The following is a 12,278-nucleotide window of genomic DNA, read 5'->3' as shown; positions in this document are numbered from 1 at the left end:
GAGCCCAGCTTTCTCAGCCTGCCTCCATAGCAGAGGTGCTCCAGCCCTCATAGCATCTTTGCGGCCTCCTCTGGATCTGCTCCAACATGTCTTTGTCCTTCTCATGTTGGCTTCAAAGCTGGATGCAGAACTCCAGGTGGGGTCTCACCAGAGTAGAGGGGGAGAGTACCCTTCCCTGACCTGGTGGTCACGCTGCTGGTGATGCAGCCCAGGACACAGTTGGCTTCCTGGGCTGCAAGTGCATGCTGCAGGCTCATGTTAAGCTTCTCATCAGCCAGCACCCCCAAGTCCACCAAGTGGGCCATTTGTCAAATCCAATGTAGAGACAAAGGATGTCACGTGGAACTGTCAAATGTTCTGCGCAAGTCCAGGTACCCTAATGCAAAACAGCAGAGTCCAGTAAGTGCTGAAGAGAGCACGGGGAATTCCCATGTAGAGCCTTCTCACATGCAATCTGTGCTGCTATGAAAATACATTTTCTCTCAGAGGCTTCAAGTGCTGTAATTTCAACTTTCCCAATGTTTTTCAGAGCAAGCCTTTAAAATAAGCCTCTGTCAAAATTGCGGGCTGAAGAATTCAACATTAAAACATCAATATTTAAGCACATTTCTGGGTAAACTAGTCACAAGAGCCTTGGCTTTTCTAGAACATAGATTGAATTTTCATAACTGTATTTATGTATATGTTTAGAGGGGGAAAAAAAGAAATTTAACTTCTACATGCTTGCTGATGTGAATGAATGCCAAGTTGTGTACTTAACTGTGTGGTGGTGCTTTTGCATTCTCTACTAGGGCAAAAGGCAAGTCAGATTCATAAATACATTTCCATATTCGCCTGTTTTGTGGAGGCATTAATAGCTTCTCAGTGTTAAAGTGCAGATGTTCCTGGCACATTGCACAAGACTTGGCATTCAAACTCTGTTTGACTCCATGAAAGAAGGTGGGTAAGGATGCTGTTTCCAAGCTGATCAGTAAATAAATGAGCTACACTGTTTGCTACGGAGAAGGCGAGCACCTGGCAGTTTTCTGCATCAGGGCAGATATAGGATGCTCTCAACTGTATTTTGTTTGTTGACTTCCTTTCCACCCTGAAATGTAAGTCATCATAAATGTAACCTTTTTGTTGTACTTTTGGGGTGTAGGAAAACCAGACAGCTAGTGTCATCCGAGGGAGGAAGCCTCCCAGAGTATGCTTAATTCAATCCCCATAACAGAATCTTTACTAAATGCTCTGTGGTAATGACATTACACTTAGACGCACTGATATGTGAAAAAGAAGAAATGTAGGGGGAAGAGTGTGGAATACCTAATGCTGCATTTCACTATCATAATTAGTTTAGATACTATAAATCTTTCTAGATTTGCATTTTTTAACAAAAAAAAAACTTGCTCTTTCAAGCAGTAATTCAGGCTTGTTAGCCTTAAGTTTAATAAAGTTTCCAGTAATGAGTTTTTCAAATGTTAAACTTGTTATTTTATTCTTTTTGATTGAAACTAAAATTGCTTTTCAGACACAAAACTGTCAGCATAAGATCACGACTGATAAATTGACTTGTAGTTAACAAATGTTCCTGTCTCCATCTTTCAATTGACTTTCCTCACATCAGGAGAAGGCAGGATGTCCGAACACTGAGGGAGACTATAATGACATGGGAAACCTTCACCCATAAATGAGGTCTGGTTGAGGGCTGTTCGGAATCCTGAGTGAGGCCATCCTGCTTTCCAGCATCGCATGAGGGTCTGGTTCAGTGATGAGCACCCAATGCAAGGGCAGCAGCATGGAATGTGTTTGCAGCAGGCCTTGCAGGACATGCCTTTCTACTGTGAATGTACCTACTGTTTGCTGTGGATGGAGGCTGGTATCTGAGATCACTTGTGATCTCTAGTGGCCAGCCCCAGAGTATATAGGACTTGCACATTAAGTCAGTAGCAGCAAATGTTGCCCAGATCATCCATCACTGGCAGGAGTAAGGGCGAGCTGAGAGCTTGTCCTGCATGTATTTGGGGCAGGATGAAAGCTGTGCACTGCAAACTCCAGGAACCAAAATCAATGACCTAAACCCAGGACAGGTCAGTAGGGTGCTGTTTTAAGGATGCTGGAGCAGCAGAGACCTGTTAAGAGGAATGAGCATGGTGAGCTGAGCACATTCCTGGGGGCAGTGCTGCTTCTAGTGGGCAGGTGCCATGTTGGAGCATACCTACGGTCTTATGGCCATGGCTGTGTGGGGCATGAGAGTCCAAGAAACATTTGGGATGTTTTCCCTTTTCAAAGACATTTTAAATTTCTTGAATTAAATTAAATCTTACCACCTTATCTCAATTCATACTTAGATCTTTCCTTTGGTGGGCAACATAGGAATGCTTCTGGCAGTTCTGTGCACTGAGGTGGTTGTTGTGACTACGAGCATGCATTACTGTGTACTGGTTCAGCACCCGATCCTGTCCTGGATTGACCTGGTTCAGAGCTGAAGGGGACGGCAGGAGCCATACTTGCTGCAGCTCTGAGAGCAGGCAGGATGGGTTTCCTGAGCCCCAGAGCTGCTGGTGCAAAGCAGGGATTCATAGGTGAGTCCTCTAAGGACCTCAGAGGTGATGCAAAAGAACTTGAGGATTTGGTCAGAACAAGCTCATGACAAAGAAACACAGGGAAATGTGGCCCACATCTTGATAATTGGATCTGTCCCTCTCTTTCATAAGGTCTCTACAACCTTACAGCTTTGGGTGAAAGCTTGTTCCAGCATAGCAACTTACACCACAGCTGGATTGACACCACCGCTGATGGAAGGCTTGTAGAGGATGTTTGTTAATACCATCACAAAAATCCAAGGACTTTTGCCCTCACTTGATTTACTGGTACTGAATTAAAAAGAAAAGCAAAAACAACAACAGCAGCAACAAAAACAAAAACAAAACAAAAAAAAACCCAAAACAACCAACCAACCCCACACCAAAAATACCCACACAAACAACTTTCATCTATGGAATCTCCCAAAAGAACACCAGAAATCATATGTTCAGCAGGGGGTTATTGACAATGTTATTAACAAATACCATTAGATATTTCAAAATACCATGGGGTTTTTGTTGTGACTTTCAACATGTCAGCTACAAAGATGGAGGAAGCACAGAAAGATTTTGCAACTTTGGTTTGAATAGAAACATTTGATGAATAACTTGAACTGTCAGCTAGCACCAGGGCTCAGCACAAATCTAACAGTATGGGAACCTCCATGCTCCCCAGAAGTTCACTAAACCGGTGAACAGTGAACTTAGCTCAGTGCTGGGCAGGAACCAGGCTTCTGGAGGATTTCAATTAAAACCAAGTTCAGAGAGACGCTCAGAATCACAGGGCAAAAGCAGAGTGAGTAAACCTGTCAGAAGGATAAGGAAGAAGACAGAGACTTAGCAGGGGCTGTAGAAGAAATGAGTGTGCAGTTGTCTGTACAAATAACTAAAGAAATCATCAAACTAGCTAAGCAGAAAGAGAACTTGAGGCGAAATTCTGAACTGTACTAAAATGCACTGAGCATAGAATCATAGAATAGTTAGGGTTGGAAAGGACCTTAAGATCATCAAGTTCCAACCCCCCTGCCATGGGCAGGGACACCTCGCTCTAAACCAAGGCCTCGTCCAACCTGACCTTGAACAGTGCCAGGGATGGAGCATTCACAACCTCCCTGGGCAACCCATTCCAGTGCCTCACCACCCTAACAGGAAAGAGCTTCCTCCTTGTATCCAATCTAAACTTCCCCTGTTTAAGTTTTAACCCATTACCCCTTGTCCTATCACTACAGTCCCTAATAAATAGCCCTTCCCCAGCATCCTTATAAGCCCCCTTCAGGTACTGGAAGGCTGCTCTGAGGTCTCCACGCAGCCTTCTCTTCTCCAGGCTGAACAGCCCCAACTTTCTCAGCCTATCTTCATATGGGAGGTGCTCCAGTCCCCTGATCATCCTTGTGGCCCTCCTCTGGACTTGTTCCAACAGTTCCATATTCTTTTTATGTTGAGGACACCAGAATTGCAAACAATACTCCAAGTGAGGTCTCACAAAAGCAGAGTAAGGGGGCAGGATCACCTCCTTCGACCTGCTGGTCACATCCTGGAGCCTGAAGGCTGGTGAAAGATGCTCTTTGCATCTTCGGTGATTGGGTACTTCAGAGAGCAGTTCTCCAGTGTGCAGGATGTCACTGAGGTAGACTAGCTCCTGTGGTGAGCTGCAAAGGTGATGGGAAAGCAGACAGGCAATGTGCCTGGGATCCCAAGATCGTTCTCACAGAAGATGTAACTCCTCATGGCCGGGGGGTTGGTGCGTGCACCACCCAGGACACTTTGTCACATCCATGCAGAAGTTTGTCTGCTTTAGAAGGATTTGTTGTACCTGGCGTAGGTTTCTATTGAGGGCTGATACCCAGATGAGTGTGTTCAGGTACAGGGATCACTGTTGATCAGGTGGAGCTGTTCTTTTTCACTGCTCAAACTAGATTGCTTTGAGCCAAATGGGAACAAGGCTGGCTCTTGCTGACCAACCTTTTCCTTGACCAGTCCCTGTCTCAGTGCTGTCTGCTCTGTTTTGACATGTTGGATTTTTTTTTTTTCATGTCTTCTCAGGACTCTTCAAATGCCAGTTTATTTAAAGCCAACAGTAGGTCAGGAAACAATTTGAGCAGTTCCAGTGCTCACATACAAACTATTTCTTTTTTACCTCATTGCTGTTGTGAGAATACATTTCTCTCCCAGTTACTGACGACAAGGAATGACTTTTTTCTCTCTAACCCATTATTACCTCTCCCCTGTATATTCTTCAAAACAGCAGAAATGTAGAAAATACTTCTGCTTTTTTATACATTGTTATGAAGAAACATTGTTATGATAAAACTGTGCTCATATTATAGTAAATCATTCTTGTGGAATGCTGAATTGTTTATTCCTTTTTATGCCTGATAACTCATAGAATTATAGAATCACAGAATGGTTATAGGGTAGGAAAGGACCTGAAGCTCATCTAGTTTCAACCCCCACTGCCATGGGCAGGGACACCTCACACTAAACCATGTCACCCAAGGCTCTGTCCAACCTGGCCTTGAACACCGCCAGGGATGGAGCATTCACCATTTATTTAGGCAACCTGTGCCAGTGCCTCACCAGCCTCACAGTAAAGAAATTATTCCTTAGATTTAACCTAAACTTCCCCTATTTCAGTTTTAACCCATTGCCCCTCGTCCTATCACTACAGTCCCTAATGAAGAGTCCCTCCCCAGCATCCCTATAAGCCCCCTTCAGATACTGGAAGGCTGCTATGAGGTCTCCATGCAGCCTTCTCTTCCCCAGCCTGAACAGCCTCAACTCTCTCAGCCTATCTTCATATGGGAGGTGCTCCAGTCCCCTGATCATCCTCGTGGCCTTCCTCTGGACTTGTTCCAACAGTTCCATGTCCTTTTTATGTTTTTGGACACCAGAACTGCACACAATACTCCAAGTGAGGTCTCACAAGAGCAGAGGAGAGGGGCAGGATCACCTCCTTCGACCTGCTGGTCACACTCCTTTTAATGCAGCCCAGGATACAGCTGTATTTCTGGACTGTGAGTGCACACTGAAGCCGGCTCATGTTAAATTTCTCATCAGCCAACATCCCCAAGTCCTTCTCTGCAGGGCTGCTCTGAATCATTTCTGGACAATTATTTAGACATACTTTTTATTTTTTCAATAACATCTGTTGATTTCTTTATTCTGCCCAAATGCATTTTTTTTGCTGTGTTCTGTCAGCTTCCCCATCTTCTCTCTTGTTTTGTGCTGCTTTTTCTGGTTTTTTTTTCAAGCCTGGGCTACTTCACCTTATCAGCTTAACTCTTCCTAATAGGATTTCAAATTTAAGGCCATTCTAGAATCACCAACAAAGGAGTTTCAACCACTAGCATGGAGTGCTATACTGAAGATAGAATAACAGACTAAAACTGTCCAGTCCTAGATGAAGACTAACCAGGCAGGGGAAGAGCAAAATATAAAGGCTATCAAAATAACCAGGTTTTGACCCTTTTTTTCAGTGTTTATTTATAGAGAACTGTAGAGGCAGGAAAGATCCAGGACTTAATGGGGATGAAGATGGGCATCAGCACATAAAGGGTCAATTGATTTCTTAAGAGCTCCTTGAAACAATTCAGAAACTTGGTCTCCTTCAGACTTCCCTTTCCCTGACAGAGGCTGCTCCAGAGCTGTTACCTTTCAGTTCCTCTCATCAGAAAACATAAGTCTTTAATGGGGCCACAACCAATCTCTATTTCTGGATAAACAGAAGAAAACATACAAATGGCCATTTAGTAGGCTGTTTAATAACTCACAGTGAACAGTTCAGTTGACTCCCAGAATGTATGTACTTTCAGGCTGTCATCTTTTTAAATGCCGAGTGCAATGTCAATGTAAAAAACATCATTATAAAGAAAAAAACAAAACATCAACATTGTAATGCCTTCTAAACTGTATGACTCTTTGCTACAAATAACTGTATTTTGGATTTGCTATAACCTTGTTCTTTCTACATAGCTAGAAACAGTACATTAAACTGAGGTTTAAAATATTAGAATGAAAAGAGCAAGAATCCACCTGGTTTGGGTGATTTACATATCCTGATACTGATAATTGGGTGTATTTTGGCAGCTGAAGTGTTGATGGTGTGAATGGTTCTCAGAGTTCCTGGCTGCACAAACACAGGACTGTATCCTGCTAATATTTTATTTCTCTGAGGAGGCATCAGAGGTATGTAATTCATAAAGGGTCTAATTTATTGCTGAACTCAAGAGAAATTTTGCCAGGGACTTAATAGAACCTGGGAAGAGACTCAACACCTGTAGAAAAACAAGGATGAGAAATAAATTCCAGCTAGCTAATGGATTTGGTGCATGTGTGTATGCTTGTGCTGTTAATGTCAGAAAAGATAAAACAATCATTTTCCCTTAATCCTTCAGGATGTATCCTCTCCATTGCATTCTTGAAACATCCATCCTTGTTTTCTTCATGTGTTGCCTGCAGATTGCTTATTCCCTCAGTTACCAGCATGTGTTAGCTCCCCTAAGACAATATGAAGATTGCTTCTATGTACTTGATGGGACAAACCAGACCCTGGCCTGTAGGCCATCCTTTTCCCTTGTTTTATTCTAGTTTGCAGCACTGCCTTGCGTGCAAAATTCATGTAAACACATGAGTGCAAAATTGCACAAGTCAGCAAAAACCTTGTCTTTTTATAGAAGAGTCTTGAAAACCTATATTAAAACAGCCACTTCTGGAGCAACAGAAAACATGCACCATCAGCAGATGTATTCAAGAGCAGACAAAGAAGAGCAACAGGACAATGTTTTTCTTCAAGGGACAGGAGAGTGGGTTGCAGCTGTAGCTGCAGAGAGCATTGACAACTCTGTCACTGTTGTGGAGGATCATCATCTCCTGCTGGTGGAACAACATTCAGGAGATGCTGCTGGCCTAACATCCAAGGAGGAGGTTACTAATAAGGGTGCCATTTGCCAGACATGCCTCATGGGTTCAGTTGTTCCTTGGGCAGCTCCTTGTGAAAAGTACCACTGGGAGATGTTAGTAGAGCCTTGCTGTGCTCTTTTTCTCCTCTGTATCAGGATTAGCTCAACTGCAACCAACCCAGAAGTTGGCAAAGAGAGAACACTGGCAGAAATGATTGGTTTCTCCTGCTAGCATTAGCTTGCTAAGGTTTCACATGGCTATGCTAAATGCAGCTTAGAAACAAGTCCTGGAGAAAATCTGCTGTCTCTGGAGGAGTCAGATTCAAACACAAGGTGATAAATATGGTCCACTCGCAAAACTGTCCACACTCTGCTCAAAGCTGTCCTTCAGGTCTGTCTTTGTCCTTGCCACACTCTGTTTGCAGTGAGTGTGTTGGTTATTATTGCTCACTTGCTATGTGTTGTTTTCCTGGTTTAGCGTTTGGTCAGTAAATGATCTGAGATTCAAATGGAATCACCTCTTTCTGTGACAGACAGGTGGGTTTGCACCCAGATGGGTTGGAAGGAGTATCTCACCACCCAGCATCCAACAGGAAAATCTTCAAACTCAGTTTTCTTCTTTGGGGCACTCTTCAGGCGTGCTTTGGATACACAGGGCCTATCTTGCAGTTGAATTATTAAAAAAAGCCAGAGAGTCAATCATCAATACTCAGGTGTACTGAAGCAACCTGTTCTTCTTATTAAATAGTACACCATTTTCCCAAAAGAATAAGAAATACAATATTGGAGAGGAGAGTTGATGAAAGAAAGGGACCACAGTGAATACCAGCTGAGGTTTAATAATCTGCCTTCCCTGCAGGAATAACCTCTGGCTGCTTATGAAAACAGCTGATCTACACACATGGCAGGGGTCCCTTTGGTCAGCACAGCCAGGGCAGTGAGGGGCAGAGCAGCCCGGAGGCCAGGGACCAGCCATTGGCATGGAGGAGGGAGACCCCATCTTTGTAATTGACTTGGCAGGTATCTTCCTGCAATAAACACTCCTGCACATGCCACAGCACCCAACCTCCCTTGCCTGCAGCCTGGGGACAGGAATCCAACAGCTTCCTTTCTTCCTGAAATTCTGAGAAATGAGACAAAATAGCGGTATTTAGGCTTGCTTTCTCCAGCGCTCTCTGTATCTTTCACACATGAGCACACTTGTCTTCTGATTTCATTAAGTATTGTTACTGAAACCTTGATTCTCTTTATCATGGTATAGTTTGCTCTGGAATTACTTTTCCTCTTCATTTAATACTTTTACTTTCATATAACGTATCTCTGAACACTTTTAGCAACTGCATAAACACTATACAAACGTAAGTTATTTACTGTGCTATCTTGACATAACACAAAGAGCATTATTGAAAGCTACCACATACTTATAACCTAACGGAGTTGTCAGGCATTTTGCAATGTGTTTATTATAACTGTGGTGCATTTCACAAGAAGTAAAGAGCAACTGAGGCATATAGTAGCATTTTTTTTGGTGGTGCAGTCTTGAATTACCTCCATATCTTTATTCAGTCACTTTTTTCTTATTTCTAAGCTCTTTGTATCCTAGAAATTTAGGAAAACAAAGTAAAAAAACACAGACAAAACCCACAGGTCTCTAAAGCTAGTTTCCCTATTTACTTTCATATTTTCCTCTCTGTCAAAGAATCTTGTTTCTGAACATCTTTCTCCACCAGAGAAAAAAATGTACATTTCTGTGTCAGAGCTGCAGAGACTGATTGTTGCTGCTGAGGGTGATGTGGAGGCAAGAGCCACCTGGGTTGGTGGTCCGTGCTCAGAGGAGTGGGCTGTCCTGCCTGGGAACATGAAACAGGCTCTGTTCCCTACATGGAGCTGGGCTTGGCACTTACCCCAGCGGTGTCTCCACTGGCTCTGGAGAGGATGGATGTGACCCTGGCCCACTATGGGAGTGCAGTGCTTTTGACTGAGCCTCTCCACTCGAAGGTGCCTGCAGCAGGTAGAGTGGGAGCTGTAGGGACAGTCTGGGCAGGGTTGGCAGAGGACCAGTGTACCTGCCCAAAGGGCTTCCACAGCATGGTGGGGAGGTGCGACCAAGCCTTCCCAGACTAAGCCCAATGCTAAGGGCTCTGCTATCCCTGTCTCCCACCCATGTCTGAGGGCAGCTCAAGTGATGCTTCTGTATGGCAAGTCCTTCTAGGTAAAGATAAATAGTGCCTGGCTTCCAAGTGATGCATATCACCACACTTCAAAATCCCATCAAAGGAGAAGAAAAGCCTGGTTTACAGCCTTAGGTTTGTTGGTGGAATAATATAAAAATGCACCACTATGTCAAACTATAATAGCTAAATGGATTCTTTTTCTTTTTATTTTTTCTTTTTGCATTTTTTTCTTTTTCTTCATTTAAAAAGCTGCATTCCTAAAAATAGTGTGCAACAAACAGGAAGCAACATTGCTGCCTTCAGGACAGAAGAAAGGAGGCTGAGCAGAAGCATGTGTGGGCAAGAGGAACCCTTGGCTTCATGTACTTCAATAGTCGTCATCGAGCTGATTTCTCACTTAGCAGCCTGAGAAGCTAGGATCATTTCTATCATGTCTGATGGCACTTTCATTTACCTGAGTGTTATGGTTTAAGCTCAGGACATAAATCAGAACCACACAGTCTACCCTCCTCTCCCCCATCCCCCCCCCCTCCCCCGACCCTTTCTTCCCCTGCTCCTGGAGGGATGGGAAGGAGAATTGATAGAATTTAACTCCCATGGGTTGACATAAGAGCAGTCCAGTAACTAAGGTGTAACACAAACCACTACTGCTACCACCAATAATAACAACAACAATAAGGGAAATAACAAGAGAATACAACACCTCACCACCTGCTGACTGATAATACCCAGACCCCAGCAGTGCACTAGCCCTTCCGGGTAACTCTCAGTTACATCCTGGACATGATGTGCTGTGGTATGGAATACCCTTTCGGCTAGTCTGGGTCAGGTGTCCTGTCTCTCTTTCCTCCTGGCTTCCCCTCCTCCCTGGCAGAGCATGAGGCTCACAAAGTCCTTGGTCAGACTAAACATTACTGAGCAGCAACTAAATACATCTGTGTTACCAGCGCTGTTCCCAGGTTGAAAGTTAAAAAACACAGCACTGCACCAGATACTAAGAAGGAGAAAAAAATGACTGCTACTGCTGAAGCCAGGACACTGAGGATCATTATTGTGAAGAGAGGAGAATCGGAAGGGAACCAGCAATAACTGATCATCCAGAAAATATCTGAAGGTCAGGCATACCTCCTCCAACCCATCTCACACAGTCTTCTGCCTCACTGCCATGCTCACAGGGCAGCAGTGGGCAGTGGCTGTGGTTTCACACCAAGTTCAAACTTAAGTTATCCATGGAGGATACCTAAAAGGGATCAGAAAGGGAAAACAAGCAGAAGAAGAAGCAAGCAAATGCATTTCCATCAACGGACGCTCAGGGATCCATAACCTTCTCCCATTCCTCATCCCCAACGTTTAGCTGCCCATCGTTGAGCATCACATTTCCGTATTCTCCTCCTCAAAAAGACACATTGGCAAATTTAGAATTACAAGTGTGTGCCTTTGGACGTGTGTGTGGGTACCCATGCATGTATCTTCACCAAAAGATCAATTTGTTTCATAAAAATACTTTGCAGTCCTACTGACTTTGCCTTTCATTCTCTTCACAGCTGTCATGGTGTTTGCATGGACAGGGGTACCTCGCCTCCATCACATTGGGAAGGACCCACTTGTAAATAAATGCAGAAGCACTTAGAATGGTTCAGAAAGGTATAGCAGCCCAGAAGCCTGGTCATCAACATCCCAGAAGCAGCTCAAATAGCAGGTGTAATTCTGGTGGTAGCAGGTTTGGGACCTATAGGTAAATTATATTTCTAGGATTTCTGGAGAATCATAGAATGGTTTGGGTTGGAAGGGACCTTAAAGACAACCTCATTCCAAACCCCCTGCGGCAAGCAGGGGCACCTTCCACTGGACCAAATTGCTCAAAGCCCTGAATTATACAGCTCCACATCTGTCAGGATGTGCTAAGACATAAAAATACCTTAAGAAGGCCTTTAAAAATCCTTCCATCAGATTCTTTAGCTTTCAAACAGCACTCTAGGAGACTTCATGCTGAAGAGAGTGAGGTTTATTATGTGACTAAAAGCTGCAGCATCAAGCCATGCCCAAGAGCACAGAAGCACAAGGTCTACAGATGGACTTACAGTTCAGGATGCCTGGCCCTGTTATTGGAAGGGAGGCATCAGAGGGGCTGGATTTGCAGTCTGTGGGCAGAAGCACTCCCCTGGGGACAGGCATTGCCTTCCTCAGGGCTTGGAGCCTATCCCACACGTTGTGGAGGAGGGTGCTGCACCCTCGTGTACACTCGAAGGCTTCAGGAGCACAGGTACACCAGGGATATCGATGGGAGAGCCCCCGTGTAAGAGGCTCTTGTTAACTTCCTCCACAAGAGCAGTATTTAGAATAGCAATGAAGTACCAGTTTGGGGTGAATGTTGTTACACCTGCGGGTTATCCAGGTCACAGCTGGTGCTGGTGGAAGGCAGGAAAAGCTGCCTGTGCACCTTCAAGTGCCTCCCTTGTCTCCTTTTTTGACTCCAGAACAGGGAGGCTGTATTAAAGATAAATGGACTACATTGCATGGAGATGGCTGAATGGTTTAACATCGCCAGTTTTCTCAGGATAAACAGTTCAGAACAGCTTTTTCAGTACAGGACTGCCGTTCCATCATCTACAGCACCTAGGGCCTTCTCTAGTGATGGTGTC

General features: G+C 44.2%; 1 long non-coding RNA gene across 2 annotated transcripts; it reads left to right on the top strand.

The window, feature by feature from the left end:
• The first annotated feature begins 1,000 nt into the window (after positions 1 to 1,000).
• On the top strand, positions 1,001 to 10,089 carry LOC133212791 (uncharacterized). 2 transcript variants are annotated; one of them, XR_009725608.1, is made up of 3 exons: positions 1,001 to 1,094; positions 8,322 to 8,482; positions 9,886 to 10,089. It is a non-coding gene; the product is annotated as an uncharacterized LOC133212791 (long non-coding RNA). The 2 variants fall into 2 exon arrangements; XR_009725607.1 differs by lacking the exon at positions 1,001 to 1,094 and adding an exon at positions 6,634 to 6,749.
• Positions 10,090 to 12,278: the final 2,189 nt, after the last annotated feature.

This window comes from Neopsephotus bourkii, unplaced genomic scaffold, assembly GCF_033783945.1.
Source record: "Neopsephotus bourkii isolate Nb327-2 ecotype Australia unplaced genomic scaffold, CSIRO-AGI_Nbou_v1 NB_740, whole genome shotgun sequence".
Taxonomy (NCBI): domain Eukaryota; kingdom Metazoa; phylum Chordata; class Aves; order Psittaciformes; family Psittacidae; genus Neopsephotus; species Neopsephotus bourkii.
This window is presented reverse-complemented; position numbering and strand designations above follow the sequence as displayed.